The sequence below is a fragment of the Polyodon spathula genome, chromosome 3 (genome assembly GCF_017654505.1).
Source record: "Polyodon spathula isolate WHYD16114869_AA chromosome 3, ASM1765450v1, whole genome shotgun sequence".
Classification (NCBI taxonomy): Eukaryota; Metazoa; Chordata; class Actinopteri; order Acipenseriformes; family Polyodontidae; genus Polyodon; species Polyodon spathula.
Window position 1 is genome coordinate 43,766,156 of NC_054536.1, and position 19,470 is coordinate 43,785,625.

Consider the following 19,470-nt stretch of genomic DNA (forward strand, 5'->3'; position numbering starts at 1 on the left):
AAGACAAGGATCTGTGAATGTTATCTTGTGGAAATGGATTTATATAGGATTCAACCCATGAAAAAAAAAAATGCAAATATACTGTATGGTAATTCCATTAAAGGTGAAAGAAATTCCACAGTAAATATTAAATGTTTTGGTGTCATTTGTAGGCAAATTCTTACTCTTGGCCTTTTGTTTTGTTTGAAATAAGTTAATGGTGGTAGTAGCAGTATATTTTTCTTAAAATAAACTTCAGTTGCTGCTTCCTATTTAACAGAAACCAGAGCAGCGTGTGGCTAAGGAGAAGGATCAGTTAAGCTACAATTTCCAGGCCAGCCCCCCCAATGACTGCTTTTGCTAGGCAACAAAACATCTTTCTCTTCTGCCTTGCATATCCAGTTTACACTAGCCATGTTTAAGCCGACTTAGCTCTTCTGACATTTTTTTTTTTTACTATAAACGCAGACGTCCAAATTCCAGCTATCCCAACAGTGGCCTTTGTGATGACTTTGGTATGTTTTTTGCTCTACAGTGAACGGTGTGTACATTGTGAACAGCGCCCCTAGTGTCAGTGTCAGCTATCTCCCTGGAAATAGGATGCTCATCTGGACACTCATCACACTTATCTGAAGCCGCAGACATGACAGACCGGAGTGATCAGGGCCGGTGTTTGCTACTATTTCATAATCACCTATTCTGATAGTTTTACTCATGTACAGGACCTTGGACATTTCACTTTAACGTTAATACAGGAACGAAAAGTACACAACTGATAATATGACATGAAAATGGAGAACCAACAAAATAGTACTTGAATTGTGTACTGCTTATTTCCATAACAATACATGACAAACTTGTTAATTTAAAAAAATACATCTTAATTACTAAATAATGCACGCTTCTACCATTTCCTGAATGTTGTTTCGCCTCCAATAATGTTAGCCAGTATCATATCCAAACACACATTTTCACTGTACTACTGTGTCTAACTTTTAACAATTATATACAATTACTGTTTAAGTTTGGATGTATTGGTATTTACTGATTACACTTTAAATAAAAAATGGGGCTTTAGAAGCAAAAGGGTACTCTTCCAAGTTTGCAGCAAACAGAAAGAAAATTGTTGAGTCTTTATAGGTAAGCACACATTTTCTTAACTTTATGTTCTTCAGTAAAATACTGCATTTCTTAAATTAAAACTGTTGTCCTGTTTAAAATAGTGTTTTATATATATATATATATATATATATATATATATATATATATATATATATATATATATATATATATATATATATATATATATACTGTGCAAAAGTTTTAGGCTGGTGTGAAAAAATGCTATAAAGTCAGAATGCTTTCAAAAATAGACATGTTAATAGATTATCTTTATCAATTAACAAAATGCAAAGTGAGTGAACAGAAGAAAAATCTACATCAAATCAATATTTGGTGTGACCACCCTTTGCCTTCAAAACAGCATCAATTCTTCTTTACACTGAAGATAGTTCTTAATGACTTTCGCTGTATGTTTGGGGTCGTTGTCATGCTGCAGAATAAATTTGGGGCCAATCAGATGCCTCCCTGATGGTATTGCATGATGGATAAGTATCTGCCTGTACTTATCAGCATTGAGGAGACCATTAATTCTGACTAAATCCCCAAATCCATTTGCAGAAATGCAGCCCCAAACTTGCAAGGAACCTCAACCATGCTTCACTGTTGCCTGCATACCAGAGGTATGGCTTTTTGGCCGCAAGTCTTCCATGAAGGCCACTTCTGACCAGACTTCTCCGGACAGTAGATGGGTGTACCGGGGTCCCAATGTTTTCTGCCAATTCTGAGCTGATGGCATTGCTGGACATCTTCTGATTGTGAAGGGAAGTAAGCATGATGTGTCTTTCATCTGCTGCAGTAAGTTTCCTTGGCCGACCACTGCGTCTACGGTCCTCAACATTGCCCGTTTCTTTGTGCTTCTTCAAAAGAGCTTGGACAGCACATCAGGAAGCCCCTGTCTGCCTTGAAATTTCTGCCTGGAAGAGATCTTGCTGATGCAGTATAACTACCTTGTGTCTTGTTGCTGTGCTCAGTCTTGCCATGGTGTATGACTTTTGACAGTAAACTGTCTTCAGCAACCTCACCTTGTTAGCTGAGTTTGGCTGTTCCTCACCCAGTTTTATTCCTCCTACACAGCTGTTTCTGTTTCAGTTAATGATTGTATTTCAACCTACATATTGAATTGATGATTGTTTGACTGTTTTAGGGTATGAAACACGTTCACATGGATTTACGACAAAACTTCCGTTTTCCACAGTGTGTGGTCAGACAAATACCTAACTGAATCTAAAAAGAACTGAAAGCAAAGTTAGTGAAACGTAAATCATTTAACTATTTTATATTAGATTGTACCAGATAAGATAAACTTTCGTTGAACTGAAATGTCTTTAAAATTTTTGGACGGATTTGGAAAACGTGTCATGTGTGTGTGTGTGTGTGTGTGTGTGTGTGTGTGTGTGTGTGTGTTGTGTGTATATATATATATATATATATATATATATATATATATATATATATATATATATATATATATATATATATATAATGTTTAGCTCATTAGTTGAAAGTGGTCGTCCTGCCAAAATCTCTCCAAGAGCAAAGCGTAAAATCATCCAGGAAGTCACAAAAACCCTGAGAACAACATCCAGGGATCTGCAGGCCTCTCTCGCCTTGGCTAAGGTCAGTGTTCATAATTCCACCATCTGAAAGACACTGGGCAAACATGGGATTCCTGGCAGAGTAGCAAGGTAGAAACCACTGCTCACTAAAAAGAACATGAATACTCATCTCAAGTTTGCCAAAAAGCACCTGGATGATCCTCAAGAGTTCTGGAACAATGTTCTATGGATAGATGAGTCAAAAGTGGAACTTTTTGGCCAACATTGGCCCTGTTATATCAGGCAAAAACCAAACACTGCCATCCATCATTCCACAGTAACAACCTCATACCAACGGTCAAGCATAGTGGTGGTAGTGTCATGATTTGGGGATGCTTTGCTGCATCAGGACCTTGACGACTTGCCATCATTGAAGGAACAATGAAAATTCTACAGGAGAATGTCAGGCCATCCGTCCATGAGGTTAAGTTCAAGCGCAGCTGGGTCATGCAGCAAGACAATGATCTGAAACACACAAGCAAATCTACTTCAGAATGGTTGAAGAACAAGAAATTTAAAGTTTGAAATGTCCTAGTCAAAGTCCAGACCTAAACCTCATTGAGATGTTGTGGCAGGACCCGAAAACCCACAAATGTCACTGAGTTGAAGCAGTTCTGCATGAAGGAGTGGGCCAAAATTCCTCCACGACGCTGTGAGAGACTGATAAATAACTACAGGAAGCATTTGGTTGCAGTTATTGTTGCTAAAGGTGGCGTAACCAGTTACTGAGTCTAAGGGAGTGATTACTTTTTCACATGGGGACATTGGATGTTGCATAACTTTTTTTAATAAATAAATGAAATAAGTATCAAAATGTTGTGTTATTTGTTCAATCAGTGTTCCTTTTATCTAATATTAGCATCTAGTACCCTTCCACTAGGTCTCCTGCATATGCACCCCCTGCAGGTTTGGTTCAACCAAATGGCTTGTCAGACGGTGTTAAACTGCAACCTCCTACTGACAGTGTCCCGACACTGTCTGCAGGCACTTTCTTGGTGGAGACAGCTGGCCCATCTACACCTAGGCATAGCACTGGGCAAAGTCATCACAGACGCATCCAACTCAGGCTGAGGCAGAGTGTGTGTGGGAGCTCCTGTGGGACTGCAGGCAGTGTATCTGCGCTTACTGGAATTTTTGGAGCTGGTTTGAGGGAAGACACGTCTGTGTTGTCCTACATAAATCACCAGGGTGGTTTGCAGTCACCCAATCCACTGTGTGGCCCACACGCTTCTGCTGTGGGCACAAGTGAACCTCCTCTCACTCCGGACAGTTAACCTGCTGGGAGTGATCAACTGGGCTGCGGACCTCCTTTCAAGGGGGGTCCCCAGCAGCATAGAGTGAAGAATCCAACCCAAGGTTGGGAGCATCATTTTGGGAGAGATTCAGAAGGGCACAGGTGGACCTTTTTGCCTCTCAGGAGTCGACACATTGTCCCTGTGGTCCTCCATAATAGGAGAGGGGGGACCTCTAGAGGTAGATGCGCTGGTGCAACTGTGCGTTTCCACCACTTGCACTGCTCCCAGTGTCTGGAGAAGATCAGACACAGCCGGGTCAAGGTGCTCTTAATAGCCCCTTACTGACCCAGGAGAGTGGTTCTCCTCCCTGATGCAGCGCATGTACGGCTAGCCATGGGAACTATCGATACATTGCAACGCACTCAGAAAAACGTTTGGCACTTTCTGGCACCTCAACCCAGCAAGCCTGCAGCTCTGGGTCTGGCCCCTGAACGGCTGCATTTGAGCCATTTGGGGTTATCGAACAGGATAATTAACACCTTACAAAATGCCTGGGCAGCCTCTACCCGTTCTCAATATGGGTACAAGTGGGGTGTGTTCCAGGTTTGGCGCTTGTTGCATGGTTTCTAACCCACAACATACCCTATGGCAGTTGAACTACAATTTGTACAGGACTTTTTGATGAAGGGAAATCTCCCTCTACTCTAAAGGTCTATTTGGCAGCCATTTCGGTGTGCCATGTAAAAATCGATTCAATTTCCCCAGGAGCTCATATCCTGGTGAAGCAATTTTTGTAAGGCACCCGATGGCTTAGGCCACCGGTGAAGGATTTAGTTCCTCGTTGGAGGTTAAATGTAGTGCTCAATGCAATGATATTTGAGCCCATGCATTCTGCTGAGCTCATATTTTTGTCTTTCAAGGCAACTTTCTTGCTTGCTATCACCTCCGCTAAGCGAGCCAGTGAAATGCAGCCACTGTCAGTTTCAACAGCGTGTCTAATTTTTTCCGAGGTCAGAATGAGGGTCACCCTTCGTACAAACCCTGCTTTTTTGCCAAAGAACATCTCAGCTTTCCACGTTAACCAGTCAATTGAATTGGAGGCTTTCCACCCCCCTCCTTCCCAATCTGACAGGGAGCGCCAGCTCCATATGCTTTGCCCACCGCTGGCATTAGTGTATTATGTTGACAGAACTAAAAGCTGGAGGCAGTCAGAACCATTTTTTTGTTTGTTACGGGGCTAAGTCCCAGGGACAGGCTCTGTCTAAACAGCAACTGTCTAAATGGCTGACAAGCGCAATACAGACTGCATATCAACTGGCCAATCTACCCCTGCCTGAGAAGCTCACCGGCCATTCCACCAGGGGTCAGACAACTTCATTATTCCAGGGTGCATCTATCCAGGACATATGCAGTGCAGCGGTGTGGCCTTCCTCCCATACGTTTACCAGGTTTTATCGGCTGAATGTTGTGGACCCGCAGAATCCTGGATTTGGCACAAGAGTACTGAGGGCTTCCCAGTTCACCCTCACGTCAGCGCATTAGAGGTGAGTTCAACTAAATCTTTTTCAGCTTGCTGGAATACTGTTCAGTTACAAACGAAACGTGTGAAGAATCTGCAACTCCATTGTTCCTTGACCTCCAAAAGAACTAGACATCACCGAAAATCAAGACACTCCTTCAACACGGAACAATGAAGTTGTAGATACTTTCAACACCTGTTTCATTTGTAAAGTCTTGAAGAAACAACCCTTGATTCCAAAGAGAACCCTTTTTCATATAATGAAGAGTTTACTTGATACCTCTGTATAAATAAAACAAAGAGCGCACTCTAGGTTTCCCCTTTTCCCTTTCAAATTACATTCTATTGCAGCATCTGAATATGATTTGGAAGAGGGTAAATAAAGCTGAATTGGCAGGCCATGGGAGGTATATTGAACCAATAGTTTCAGCATCAGAGACTCAGACAAGATTTCTATTAAAAATAAGCTATTTATTTTTGGTTTTACAACAGAAAATGTGTTAAATATACTGAACTAGAATTAAAAGAGAATTGCACTAGAGTAGTAAAAGTATTGCACTAGATTTTCAGTCAAGGAACATATTTCCTATCTTTCCTACCGGTAGCAGATACAGGGTATACTACTACAAACTAACATCAAAATGAAAACATGCAAATAAAACTGTGATAACCCCGAATCTGAAATACAAAAACAAACTCCAAAAAATATTCCATTCTTTAAACTCTTTACTGTGCACATACATAGTCAAAACATAAAATAGATAAAAACACGGGAAAATAATACAATTAAAATACACTCTGTATAACATTGCAGCAGCATGAATATTTATCTTTTACCATTCAAGTTCCCATTTTAGTTTTATGAAGCTACATACTCCCAGCCTGGCCCTGGATAGACAATAATACTGCACAACCACCTCTCAAGCCAGCTCCGATCTCTCCAGGAACACTTTTAGGGAAAATATATATAAAATGCCACAGAAGCTAGGTAAGTTCCGAATAAATACACAAGATAAACCTTTCGTTGGTTGGTTTCCAGATACTCCCCCCCCCCGGAACACAGCTTCAGCGTCCTACTAAACCAAATCGCTTCCTACTCCTGGTCTTAAATACAGAGGTCAATCCCACCCCCATTCATAACTCTTAAGGGACAGTACTCATTTATAGAATCATCGTAACGATGATTCCATTTATTTACAAGGGTAGTAGGAACAGTATTACTCTTAAGGGTCTGTGGCAAAGTGCCCCGCCCCTGGGCTATTTATTTGTGTTGTATGTTACATGTAGTGTGTTAATGTTGGTGTATAGTCATTGGTACATGGGATATAAATGGGTCTGTGTAACATGAGTGTTTAAAATGTATATTTGTATTTAGGCAGGAGGATTGCACAGCCCTTCAAGTGGAGGTAAAAAGTGATAAGTAATGTGTTCGGTGAGTGGAGAACAGGTGTGGAGAGGAGAAAGTAAAAACGAAAGTAATTAATTGTTTTGACTCACCGTGTCCTGTGTTTTGTCTTGTAGCCTTTTATTTTCTGCTTGTTTAATTATTAAATGATGATCGGTAACAATTGCTCAGCTTCACCAAACTCTACCTCTCTGTTTATTTTGTGTTGGTTCCTGTTTCTGGTCTGACATCACCCACTGCAGCCGTCTTTGTGACAGGGCCACACCAGAGAGAGAAGCTTGCCCTGCAACCTCCCACTGTAGCACAGTGGACCTGAGCATTCGATAAGGGTTAGGATGCTTCCCCCACAGTTGTATGCTGGGACCTCCTTAGTTCCCGGCTTTCTTAACTTGGTGAGGAAATCTCAGGGTCTTGATGACCTATTGTCTTCTGCAATTCCATTTCAGCATCTCCTGATTCTTGAACCTCACCTCCTTCATAAATGGCCGGATCATCTTCATCAGAGCTACTGCTGTTAAGAGAATTAAGATTAAGTGAATCAGGATTATGTTGTCGACCTTGAGTTTGGAGAGGGCTTCGCTTGGAAAGTGAACACTTGGATTGCATAAACGCAATTCTGTGCGTTGCAGATTCTTTGATGGCCTACATCTATCAACAGGTGCTACGGTGTGCACTAATTAATCAGGGTCTGGGCATCCGAACACTTTCCATGGTACCCCCTCCCATATATCCTGAATTTTATTCCTCCCTCAGATATTACAATTCTGTATATAAACCAACTGACCTATTAACAGCTGCATGTTCTGAGATGGTTTTCCATGGTATGTACTTTGCATTGCAGCATGCTCCAGTTGTTTCAGTGCAATACCATAGGCTGTTTGAAGGGATTCTTGATGATTTGTGATCCATGCCTCTGTTGTTTTAGCTGGACCTTCCCCACTCTCCCCTCCTCCTAGCAATAAATCAATTGGAAGATGTGGCGAGCACCCAAACATCAGTTAATAGGGTGAATAACCAGTCTGGTTTTCTGTGGTGTTGTAAACAAATAGTACTTCAGCCAAGCATTCTGTCCACCTTTGCTTCTTCTCAGCTGGTAAAGTACACAGTAGGTTGTGTAGGGTTCGGTTAAACCTCTCACACTGTCCGTTTCCTTGAGAATGGTAGGGAGTGGTCCTGCTTTTTTGAATCCCGTACAACTGACATAACAGGCAGATTACCTCGGCTTCAGAACATCGGCCCTTGTCTATATGAACTCGCCCTGGGACCCCATACTTAAAAATCCATTCCTGGACCAGTACTTTTGTTATCATTGAAGCTGTCTGATTTTTTGTTGGTACTGTCACTGTAAACTTAGAAAACACGTCCTATGTCAGACCAGGTCCGAAATCATCAAAAAGACGTCAAGTACAGGTCTATTCGTTTTTTCTCCGGAAAAAGCAGAGAAAACCTTTTAATGGCCGAGTGAGACAAATAGGAGCCGAGAGAAGCTGAAGAAAAAAGGGCGGATCTGAGCTACACATAGTCCCTGCACCATAAACCTAACACGGACATAAACAAACAAGATAGCTGCTTCCACATCCAGTGCTCAAAGAATATCAGACATCTGCAGAGCTTTTTGAGATGTTATAGTAATAAAATAATGACTTGGATCGCATTATTGAGTTTGCTGATAAATCGAGTGATCAGGAGATAATTTATCAGTATGCACGTCTATAAAGAGGTATATGAAAAATACAGTGAACAATGGGTGGGGCTTGACTGGATATGCAGTACTGAATGTCCTTTTGTGATTCAATGCCATTTAAACCTGTTTTACACAAAAACTATTTTAAACAGAGCGTGTAAAATATACAGCATGTGTGAAAATAAAGTGGACCTGACGCGCCTGACAAGCGCTGAATAAATGGATTGCAAAGGGTTAACATAGGGACCTGTAACTGCCCTTTCTGAATTAGTTTATAGACACTAGCCACTGCCACATTTGGTGGAATAATTCCCTCCCCAGCTTCCAGTGGTTCAACTAATACAGTTTGGTCCTGACACCATCCTGCCTGGGGGCCTGTTGCCAAAACAAACTGCACTGTACCTGCTGGAATATTTACTGGGGATGGCGCTAATACAGTGGTGGCTTGTCCATACAGGCAAGTGAGAACAGAGAGATTTTGATGCGGCTTATTGACATATCTGTTGTTTTATCATGCCAGGAATTGGCTTTTCATGGTCACCGTGAGACAGAGGATTCTGTAAACCAGGGCAATTTTAGGGAACTTTTTAATAATTTTTTTCGTCATGAAGAGGAGTTAAAGGACTACTGGCAGAAAAATTCAGCAGTTTTTTTCAGGTCAAAACCATCCAAAACGAACGGATCAACTGCGTGGCTGACGAAATAATGTCCTACATTGACCGCGAGACTGGAGAAAGCAGCTTCTTTACTTGTGAGATAGACGAAACAACTGACATTTCTAAACGAAGCCAGCTTTCGATTGTGTTACATTACGTGGATGGGACAGGCTGCCCACGGGAGAGATTTGTGGGTTTTAAAGATGTCAGCGCAGATCATAATGCAGTTGCCTTGAAGCAAGTGATTCACAGTTGTTTAAATACGACTACAAAAGGAAACTTGTGTCTCAGTTGTATGACAACACTACGGTCATGGCTGGCGAGCTGGGAGGTCTGCAAGCCCTTGTTAAAATTAGGCTCCCCAAGCTCCATCTGTGCATTGTTTTGCTCACAAATTAAATCTAGTTCTCCAGCAAGGGGCTCAGTGTATAAAACAAATGCATACTTTTTTTGCAACCTTACAAGGCTTCCCTGCATTTTTTACACGCTCAAGCAAACGCAGTGAGCTGTTGGACCGAATCGTGGGTGGACGAATCCCATCCATGTGCAGTTCAATGGACATCTAGCAGCAGTTTTACATGCCATTGTCTCAGAAAGAGAGAAACTTTCTGAAGTGTTTCTGGAGATTCTCGATGGCCTTGGTTGGGATGGAGAATCAAGGCAACAAGCTATAGGATACCATGCAAAACTGAATGACTTCCAGTTTCTTTTCTTTGTGTACACCTAGACGTGTACATCTTCACATTCACTGACTGTAAGAGAAACATTTTTGTAACATGCTTTTAATGGGGGTCGCCACAAAGCGCTTTACATGATAAAAAATACATACAAATATATATCAGCAAATAAAACACATAGAAATATTTATATTCAGTAATAAAACATACACAGCAATCAGCAATAAAATACACATACAAAATAAATAAGAATGCAGAAGCGAGAGAATATCACTTTAAAAACTTGCGTAAGCCAAGCTATACAACTGTGTTTTTAAACAAGATTTAAAAGCATCGGCAGAAGGAGCTTTCTTTATAGTACTAGGCAAGTCGTTCCATAATTTTGGTGCACTGTAGCTGAAGCATCTACCACCTGAGTCTTGTTTCTGAATACTTGGTATGCAAAGTAGCCTGGCATCCTGTGATCGAACTGGACAATTAGGAACATATGGTTTTAAAATATCCTTTAAATAGGGCTGGCCTGACAGTTCGTTTCCGGGAAATCGGTCAGCCTGGAAAGAAGCGAGACACTGTTGTAAGACCGTATTGACCTGAAAGGTAAACGAGGGGCAGCTGCAAGTAATAAGGCAGCTGCAACCGTTTACCTAGATGTCATGCGGGATTACATATAGGGGCCAGGGTAACGCTGATCTTTTCCTTCGTATGGATAAACTTTAGGATCGAGAGAGGAACTCTCAGTATTTGAAAAGAAATACGTGTTGTGTCTGTATTGTTAATTGTCTGTGTTTTTCACCTTAGACAGTTACTTCCGGAGCTGTCGCCAAGGGTCAGCACTATCCGAAGCACCACTGCACACCACTACCTGTGATTGCACTGACCACCTGCACGACTGCACTCCCCCAGGACTGGTGACCATGATTTGTTTTTGTTCGGGACTGTGCCCTGTTTTTGTTATCCCTGCACTTTACACATTGTTATGTATTGCCGGGGATTTATTATTTTTCGGTCACCAGACCTGAATTATAAATAAAGCACTTTTTTCACTGGATTATCGTTGTCTGCCTGTCACTACTGCACCGCATCACCGCTACACCTGTTCCCCTTCACCAGCCACTTTGCCACAGTGCCCAAACTTTTGCACACGCCATGTTCACGTTTGTTTATTATTTTGAATCTATAGTAAATGCAAATAAATAGTAATCCTGTATTAAAATTTGCAGAAATGTTTTACATTGTACCATGTAGAGGTCAGGTCAACTTCTGTTCACTGAAAGATTCACTGATATATATATATATATATATACACACACACACACACACACAGTACTGTGCAAAAGTTTTAGGCAGGTGTGAAAAAATGCTGTAAAGTAAGAATGCTTTCAAAAACAGACATGTTAATAGTTTATATTTATCAATTAACAAAATGCAAAGTGAGTGAACAGAAGAAAAATCCACATCAAATCAATATTTTGTGTGACCACCCTTTGCCTTCAAAACAGCATCAATTCTTCTAGGTACACTTTCACACAGTTTTTGAAGGAACTTGGCAGGTAGGTTGGCCCAAATATCTTGGAGAACTAACCACAGTTCTTCTGTGGATTTAGGCAGCCTCAGCTGCTTCTCTCTCTTCGACTAATCACAGACAGACTCAATGATGTTGAGATCAGGGTTCTGTGGGGGCCATACCACCACTTCCAGGACTCCTTGTTCTTCTTTACGCTGAAGAATTCTGTGATTTGATAAGACTAAAATAGAATTTTCTTCAAAAATGGACCAGAGTGTGTTTAGAGAAAAGGGGTAAGCCTTTATGATGCAAACCTTGTAGCTGTAGGTAAATGTGGAGGTGGTTTGATCATGATATGGTGTTTTAGCAGTTGAAGGGCTGGACATTAATGCAATTTAATCTATAAAGTACAATGATACCATAGTAGGCTGATTGGCAACTTCTCATATATTTCAACTAATGAGCTAAACATATATATATATATATATATATATATATATATATATATATATATATATATATATATATATATATATATATATATCAAATCAATATTTGGTGTGACCACCCTTTGCCTTCAAAACAGCATCAGTTCTTCTTTACGCTGAAGATAGTTCTTAATGACTTTCGCTGTATGTTTGGGATCGTTGACATGCTGCAGAATAAATTTGGGGCCAATTAGATGCCTCCCTGATGGTATTGCATGATGGATAAGTATCTGCCTGTACTTCTCAGCATTGAGGAGACCATTAATTCTGACCAAATCCCCAACTCCATTTGCAGAAATGCAGCTCCAAACTTGCAAGGAACCTACACCATGCTTTGCTGTTGCCTGCAGACACTCATTCATGTACCGGTCTCCAGCCCTTCGGCGAACAAACTGCCTTCTGTTATAGCCAAATATTTCAAATTTTGATTCATTAGTCCAGAGCACCTGCTGCCATTTTTCTGCACTCTAGTTTCTGTGTTTTCGTGCATAGTTGAGTCGCTTGGCCTTGTTTCCACGTCGGAGGTATGGCTTTTTGGCCACAAGTCTTCCATGAAGGCCACTTCTGACCAGACTTCTCCGGACAGTAGATGGGTGTACCGGGGTCCAACTGTTTTCTGCCAATTCTGAGCTGATGGCACTTCTGGACATCTTCCGATTGCGAAGGGAAGTAACCATGATGTGTCTTTCAACTGCTGCAGTAAGTTTCCTTGGCCGACCACTGCTTCTACGGTCCTCAACTTTACCCGTTTCTTTGTGTTTCTTCAAAAGAGCTTGGACAGCACATCTGGAAACCCCTGTCTGCCTTGAAATTTCTGCCTGGGAGAGATCTTGCTGATGCAGTATAACTACCTTGTGTCTTGTTGCTGTGCTCAGTCTTGCCATGGTGTATGACTTTTGACAGTAAACTGTCTTCAGCAACCTCACCTTGTTAGCTGAGTTTGGCTGTTCCTCACCCAGTTTTATTCCTCCTACACAGCTGTTTCTGTTTCAGTTAATGATTGTGTTTCAACCTACATTTTGATTTGATGATCATTAGCACCTGTTTGGTATAACTTGTTTAATCATACACCTGACTATATGCCTACAAAATCCCTGACTTTGTGCAAGTGTACCTAGAAGAACTGATGCTGTTTTGAAGGCAAAGGGTGGTCACACCAAATATGGATTTGATTTAGATTTTTCTTCTGTTCACTCACTTTGCATTTAGTTAATCGATAAATATAATCTATTAACATATCTATTTTTGAAAGCATTCTTACTTTGCAACATTTTTTCACACCTGCCTAAAACTTTTGCACAGTACTGTATATATATATATATATATACGCCGACCTATTGGTAGATGTCACTGAGCTCTTACTATCAAAGCTGCCGATAGGCCCCCCTTCCCTTGATAACCTCCTCGGTACTGCCTACCGAGGGAATAAAACTGTCATGCAGGGAAGGATCGACCGTGATGACGAACGACGCGACCTCATGGTTGGTGGCCATCTTCTCTTTCAGGGAACCAGGTTTACGGTAGGTAAACTAACATTCCCTTTCAATTCAAAGATGGCCACTAAACATTGATCAGGGGAAGTATGCGGCATAGCTCAGCTAACCGCATTACAAAACTCAGCCATGGAGGCACCTCTAAAGAGGGCCCATGACGTAGCCACACCTCTCGTGGAATGTGAGGCTATCTGCCCAGGCAGGGGTAAACCAGCACCATCATACGCAGTTGAGACTGTGTCCACAATCCAATACGACAGTCGTTGCTTTGAAAGGCGCTGTCCCAGGGTCAATGTCCCTTGGCAGACAAAGAGCTGGTCAGAATGACGCAATGCTCCGTCCTATCCACGTAGCATCTCAATGCCCGAACTGGGCAGAGGAAATTCAACTTCCTATCCTCCTCCGAAGTAAACGGTGGCGGATGAAAGAACTCCAGTTCCAGAATGATTAATGTGGAAGGCTGTGACCACCTTGGGGAGGAAAGCAGGGTTTGTACACAGTGACACTCTGCTACCATCATCCCAAATACTCATGCAGGAGCTATGCACAGACAGCGCCTGCAGCTCACTAACCCGCTTTGCGGAGGTGATAGGCAAGAGGAAGGCTATGCTTCAACTCAATGGAGAACATAGGCTCAAACAGGGCCTGGGTGAGAGCCTCCAGTACAACCCCATGGCTCCATTAGGAGAGAGTAGCCCTCCTAAGAGGGCTCAACCGCCGAGTGCCTCAGCTCAACCGGGTAGCTAGAAAATGTGCGCCCGGGGACGCTGAGTCAGCGGGGGCATGGCAAGCAGAAATAGCCGCTAGGTATACCTTCAGTGTGGAAGGTGATCTGTCTCAAACAGATCTTGCAGAAACTGCAAGATGACACATGTGGGGCAAGAGGTTAGGTCATGACCATTAGACTAGCACCAATCCTGGAAATATTTCCAATTATAGGCGTACAACGACCTAGTGGAATGCGCCCTAGCATTCTGCACAGTACCCACAAGACCGGGAGTATTGGCAGAGGCGGGAACACGTAAAGGAGCGCTCTGGGCCACACATGGGCTAGGGTGTCAATGCCAAGTGGACCGCTAAAGCGGTGGAGGGAGTACCACAGGGGGGAATGTGTCGTCTCTGCCGAGGCAAAGAGATCGACCTGCATCTTCCCGAACTGTTCCGAAATGCGCTCCACCACCCTAGGTAGTTCATCACTCTGACCCCTTACAGCCACAAGGGGGCCAGGATAGGGTCTACACACTTTATGTACTTACGGGGAGCCAGGGAGAGGCCAAACGGCAGCACGGAAAACTCGTAAACGCTGCCTTGAAAGGTAAATCGGAGGTATTTCCTGTGCTTTGGACGAATGGGGACGTGAAAATACGCGTCCCGGAAGTCCACCGTGGTAAACCAGTCGCCTGGCCGGACCGACCGGAGTATGTGACGATCAGTCAGCATTTGGAACCTCCTCTGTTTCAAAAACCAGTTGAGGAACCGCAAGTCCAGGATGGGCGAAAGCACAGCCTTATCAGCATCAGGCACCCATACCTGCGACAGCCACAGCTGTCTGCTCGCGACCACCAGGCCAACCAGGTTCCGGCCCAGGGTCCGCCCCTCAGGCTGGAGATCTGGAGCAACGTTCTAGACAGCAGACGCAACTCAGTGTCCACCAGCTCTGGGAGCGGGGTGTCACATACAGTGGCTTGAGAAAGTATTGACCACCCTTGGCATTTTTGGAGACTGGAGTATCTGTCCATAGGACCACTTTAAGCCGTACACTCCACAGAGCTGGGCTTTACGGAAAAGTGGCCAGAAAAAAAACCATTGCTTAAAGAAAAAAATAAGCAAACACGTTTGGTGTTCGCCAAAAGGCATGTGGAAGACTCCCCAAACGTATGGAAGAAGGTACTCTGGTCAGATGAGACTAAAATTGAGCTTTTTTGCCGTCAAGAAAAACGCTATGTCTGGCGCAAACCCAACACCTCTCATCACCCCGAGAACACCATCCCCACAGTGAAGCATGGTGGTGGCAGCATCATGCTGTGGGGATGTTTTTCGTCGGCAAGGACTGGGAAACTGGTCAGAATTGAAGGAATGATGGATGGCGCTGAATACATGGAAATTCTTGAGGGAAACCTGTTTCAGTCTTCCAGAGATTTGTGACTGGGACGGAGGTTCACCTTCCAGAAGGACAATGACTCTAAGCATACTGCTAAAGAAACACTCAAGTGGTTTAAGGGGAAACATTTAAATGTCTTGGAATGGCCTAGTCAAAGCCCAGACCTCAATCCAATTGAGAATCTGTGGTATGACTTAAAGATTGCTGTACACCAGCGGAACCCATCCAACTTGAAGGAGCTGGAGCAGTTTTGCCTTGAAGAATGGGCAAAAATCCCAGTGGCTAGATGTGCCAAGCTTATAGATACATACCCCAAGAGACTTGCAGCTGTAATTGCTGCAAAAGTTGGCTCTACAAAGTATTGACTTTGGGGGGGGGTGAATACGTATGCACGCTCAAGTTTTCTGTTTTTTTGTCTTCCTTCTTGTTTCACAATAAAAAATATTTTGCATCTTCAAAGTGGTAGGCATTTTGTGTAAATCAACTGATACAAACTCCCAAAAAATCCATTTTAATTCCAGGTTGTAAGGCAACAAAATAGGAAAAATGCCAAGGGGGGGGGGGGGGGGGTCAATACTTTCGCAAGCCACTGTATGCCACCAGCATATCCGACGTGTTTGTAAGGGGAGTACTCCGAGCCCCTGCTACGTAAGCCCTATGGACATGTGTCTCTGTTATCCTGTATTGCGAGTTTGGGCACATAGGGTCCTTGGGCAGACCTCCCACCGGTGGAGCCTTCACCAAGGAGTTTACAGGGGGTAACCCTGACCGGTCCAGCTTCGCCGCCCCTTCCAACAGGCCAGTTGAGAACCGCACCTCAACTGATTAGGCGCTGTGGCTTGGCGGTCTCAAGAGGAGCGCACTTTCTCCACAAAATCAGGTAAGGCGGGGAAGGGCTGAGGCTGAGGAGCCACGTCATGCAGCCGAAAAACGGAGTGACGTGGCTCTGCCACTGTTGCCCAGGGGACCTGCAGTTATGCTGCCGCGCGCCCCATGAGCGCGGACACTGACCTTTACAGCAGTGGCGCACTAGTAACTGAGGACACCTTGGAACTAGGAACTGCTTCGGTCGGGAACAGGTCCTCGTCGGAACATAGTGATCGGTCTTCCTGCTCGCCCTGTTCTCCCATGTGGAGATCAGGGGGCGGTACAGCAACCCTCAGTGGCACTGGGGGTAAGGGCGGAGCTATGTGCGGGGCTGCGGCCAGAGCTGCTGGGGCCTTCTGCCTCTCCAGAAGCTCCATAATACGAGCAATCTGGGCTTTCATATCCATAATGTCCTGCGTCTGCCGAGACTTCTTCATTTCGCCATAGGCAACGGGCAGCGGCTGCGGGTGAACACAGACTCTTGTGCACAAGGAATCCCCCAGGAGGGGCTCTGTGACAGCATCAAGAGGCGTGGCTGGGAAGGACTTGCTATGGGGGACGAAGAACGCCCCTGTGCAAATCTCTCCAGGCGACTGGCGAGCACTCGTGGCTGAAAAGCCGCACAGATGCTGCAGGAGCCTTGTAGGGCTAAAGTGGAGTGTTCGGTGCCTAAGCACCGAGCACACAGGGTATGCCTGTCTTCCTGTGGGATGTTAGTCCCACCGGCCTCGCAGGCATGAAACCCAGCATAATACAGTGAGTGCGTGCACTACTTGCACCGACTACCGTATGCACCACGTGCTCCGTGTACCGACTGTACCACGCGCACCGTGCAGTACTGGTATAGTGAGCACCGCGTGCACCGTGCAGAACCGGGCACCGTGTGCAACGCGTCCACCAAGTATAGCGTGCACCAAGTACCGTGCAGCGTCGGCGCACTGCCTGTATCGGGTATTGTGTGTCAATGAGCACCGTGTGCACCGTAGTACCAAAGTAGCGCGGGCCAAGCACACACCGCGGTATTTAAAAAACACTGGGGGCAGCTATGCAACGGTGCCTACCCTAACTGCATGGTCACACACCTGGGCAACGCTTACCATACAACAGGGGGACACAAGGACCCAAGCCGCGGTGGGTGATTGACAGCAATACAGCAAAATACACAATACAATAATACAGTACAGTACAGATGGGGGAGAGCACACTGTCTGTTTGATTGTGGTGGGCCAACGCAGCCGGCAAGAGATTTCTCAACTCAGCAACAGGGCTGGCCCCGGTGAGGAATACACGGCTGGTTCGGGCTGTAAGCAGCCGCTCTGTAAATAGTCCTCTGTGCAAGCACGAGGACGCGCATCACAATCAAAACAACAAGGCCCTGACCGGCTACGATTTAGGAGCTACTGATTCTGTGAAAGCGGCAAGCCAGCTTTCAGCACAAAGTGCAAGGGAACTAGCAGCAGACGCAGCGCAGCGCTTTTTTTAGTAATAAAAAGGGCTCAATGCAGCACAGGTCTTACTTTACTAACTTGAGAAGGGAAAAGAGCTCGATCCTTCCCTGTATGACGGTTTTATTCCCTCAGTAGGCGGGACTGAGGCGGTCATCAAGGGAAGGGGGGCCTATCAGCAGCTTTTATAGTAAGATAGGCAGGCGTATATCCCATAAACGATGTTTGGTGGTCATCTTCAAATTGAAAGGGAGTGGGGGTAGAGCATACTAGAGAGGACACAGGTTGTGGATGTGTTCGTTTTTCTTGATTTTATAGCTATTGATGTTTGAAATACATTTGCTATTCGGTTTCTTAGACAAAGAAAAACACCAATCAATGGAATAAAATGGTTAAATAATACTTGAATGTGTGGTGTTTACCTACGAGAATAACAAGTTATGCACAGGGTTTGTTGTATCTTAATACAAAATAAACTTGATTATACCGTGTTTGTCGCCAGCGTAAGTAATTATTATTTTTTTTTTTAATCTCATAATATCGACATTTTTTAAATTATTTATCGATATAACCCCTATTGTAAATTGTTATTACAGCATTAGCAAAGGTGTGGTGTATGAGCAACATTACTTGAAACGAATACAATCATACAGTGTTAATAAGATTTTTTTAATTTTTTTTTTGCTTTTTAGCGATAAAACAATAGATTTGGACATCTGTTCTTTTAAAAGGGGACATTTTACAAGATAATCTCTTTACAGCAGTGGGTAACGCCAAAATAAAATAAAATTAGCCTTACTATAATAACTCGTGATAATATTTCTTAAAAGTCTGCAGCAGCGCACAGGATTAAAAAAAAAAAAAAAAAAAAAAAAAAGTTTTCAAACTATAGGCCTACCCTGTAATTTGCTTTTAAAAAATATTCCATCAGAAAATAAACCCGGACTGTACAGCAGTGTAAAACAGAAGGCTACAGTATATAACATTTCCAAATGGGGAGGTTGAAGAATAAAAAATAAATAGGCATTTTATTAATTGTCAGGCTGTCCTAACATACGAGGTGTTAATCTTTACACAATTGTAGTGTAAGTCCGGACTCCAGGAATGAAAATGCATCAAGCGTTCTACTTGGTTGCGACTTCGTCAATGGGATGGCGGTAAAATAGAAGCAAATTTGGCTTGTTAAGGCCTGAAATCAATTGTCGTTTCAATTGCAGGGGTCATAAAAACTACTCGCAAAAAACTTTGCGAGCGTGCTGCTTTTGAAAATAGAGCCGTATCATTAGAAAGCAAAACAGTCGTAGTGAAAATGCACTGCGACCACTATTTAGCTCTAAATGTGCCCCTTCAGGCTGAAAATGTTTCGTTTTTTATCACTCGACAACAACCACAGTAAATAAATGTTCATTAATGAGAATACATTTATCAACAAAATGAGAATACAAAAAAAAAAAAAAAAAAAAAAAAACTGGTACATAAAACTGGTACCATGTAAGCATAGAGTCTCTTTAATTTGCCTATTGCTGTCTCTTGCAGACACTGTAGTGACTTTTGTGTGATAGAACTTTTTTTTTTGCTTGAACATCGACGCTTTGGAGCATTAATAAATCGTAATCATATAGTGACTATATATATATATATATATATATTAGAGTATATAGATATATATTATATATATATATATATATATATATATATAG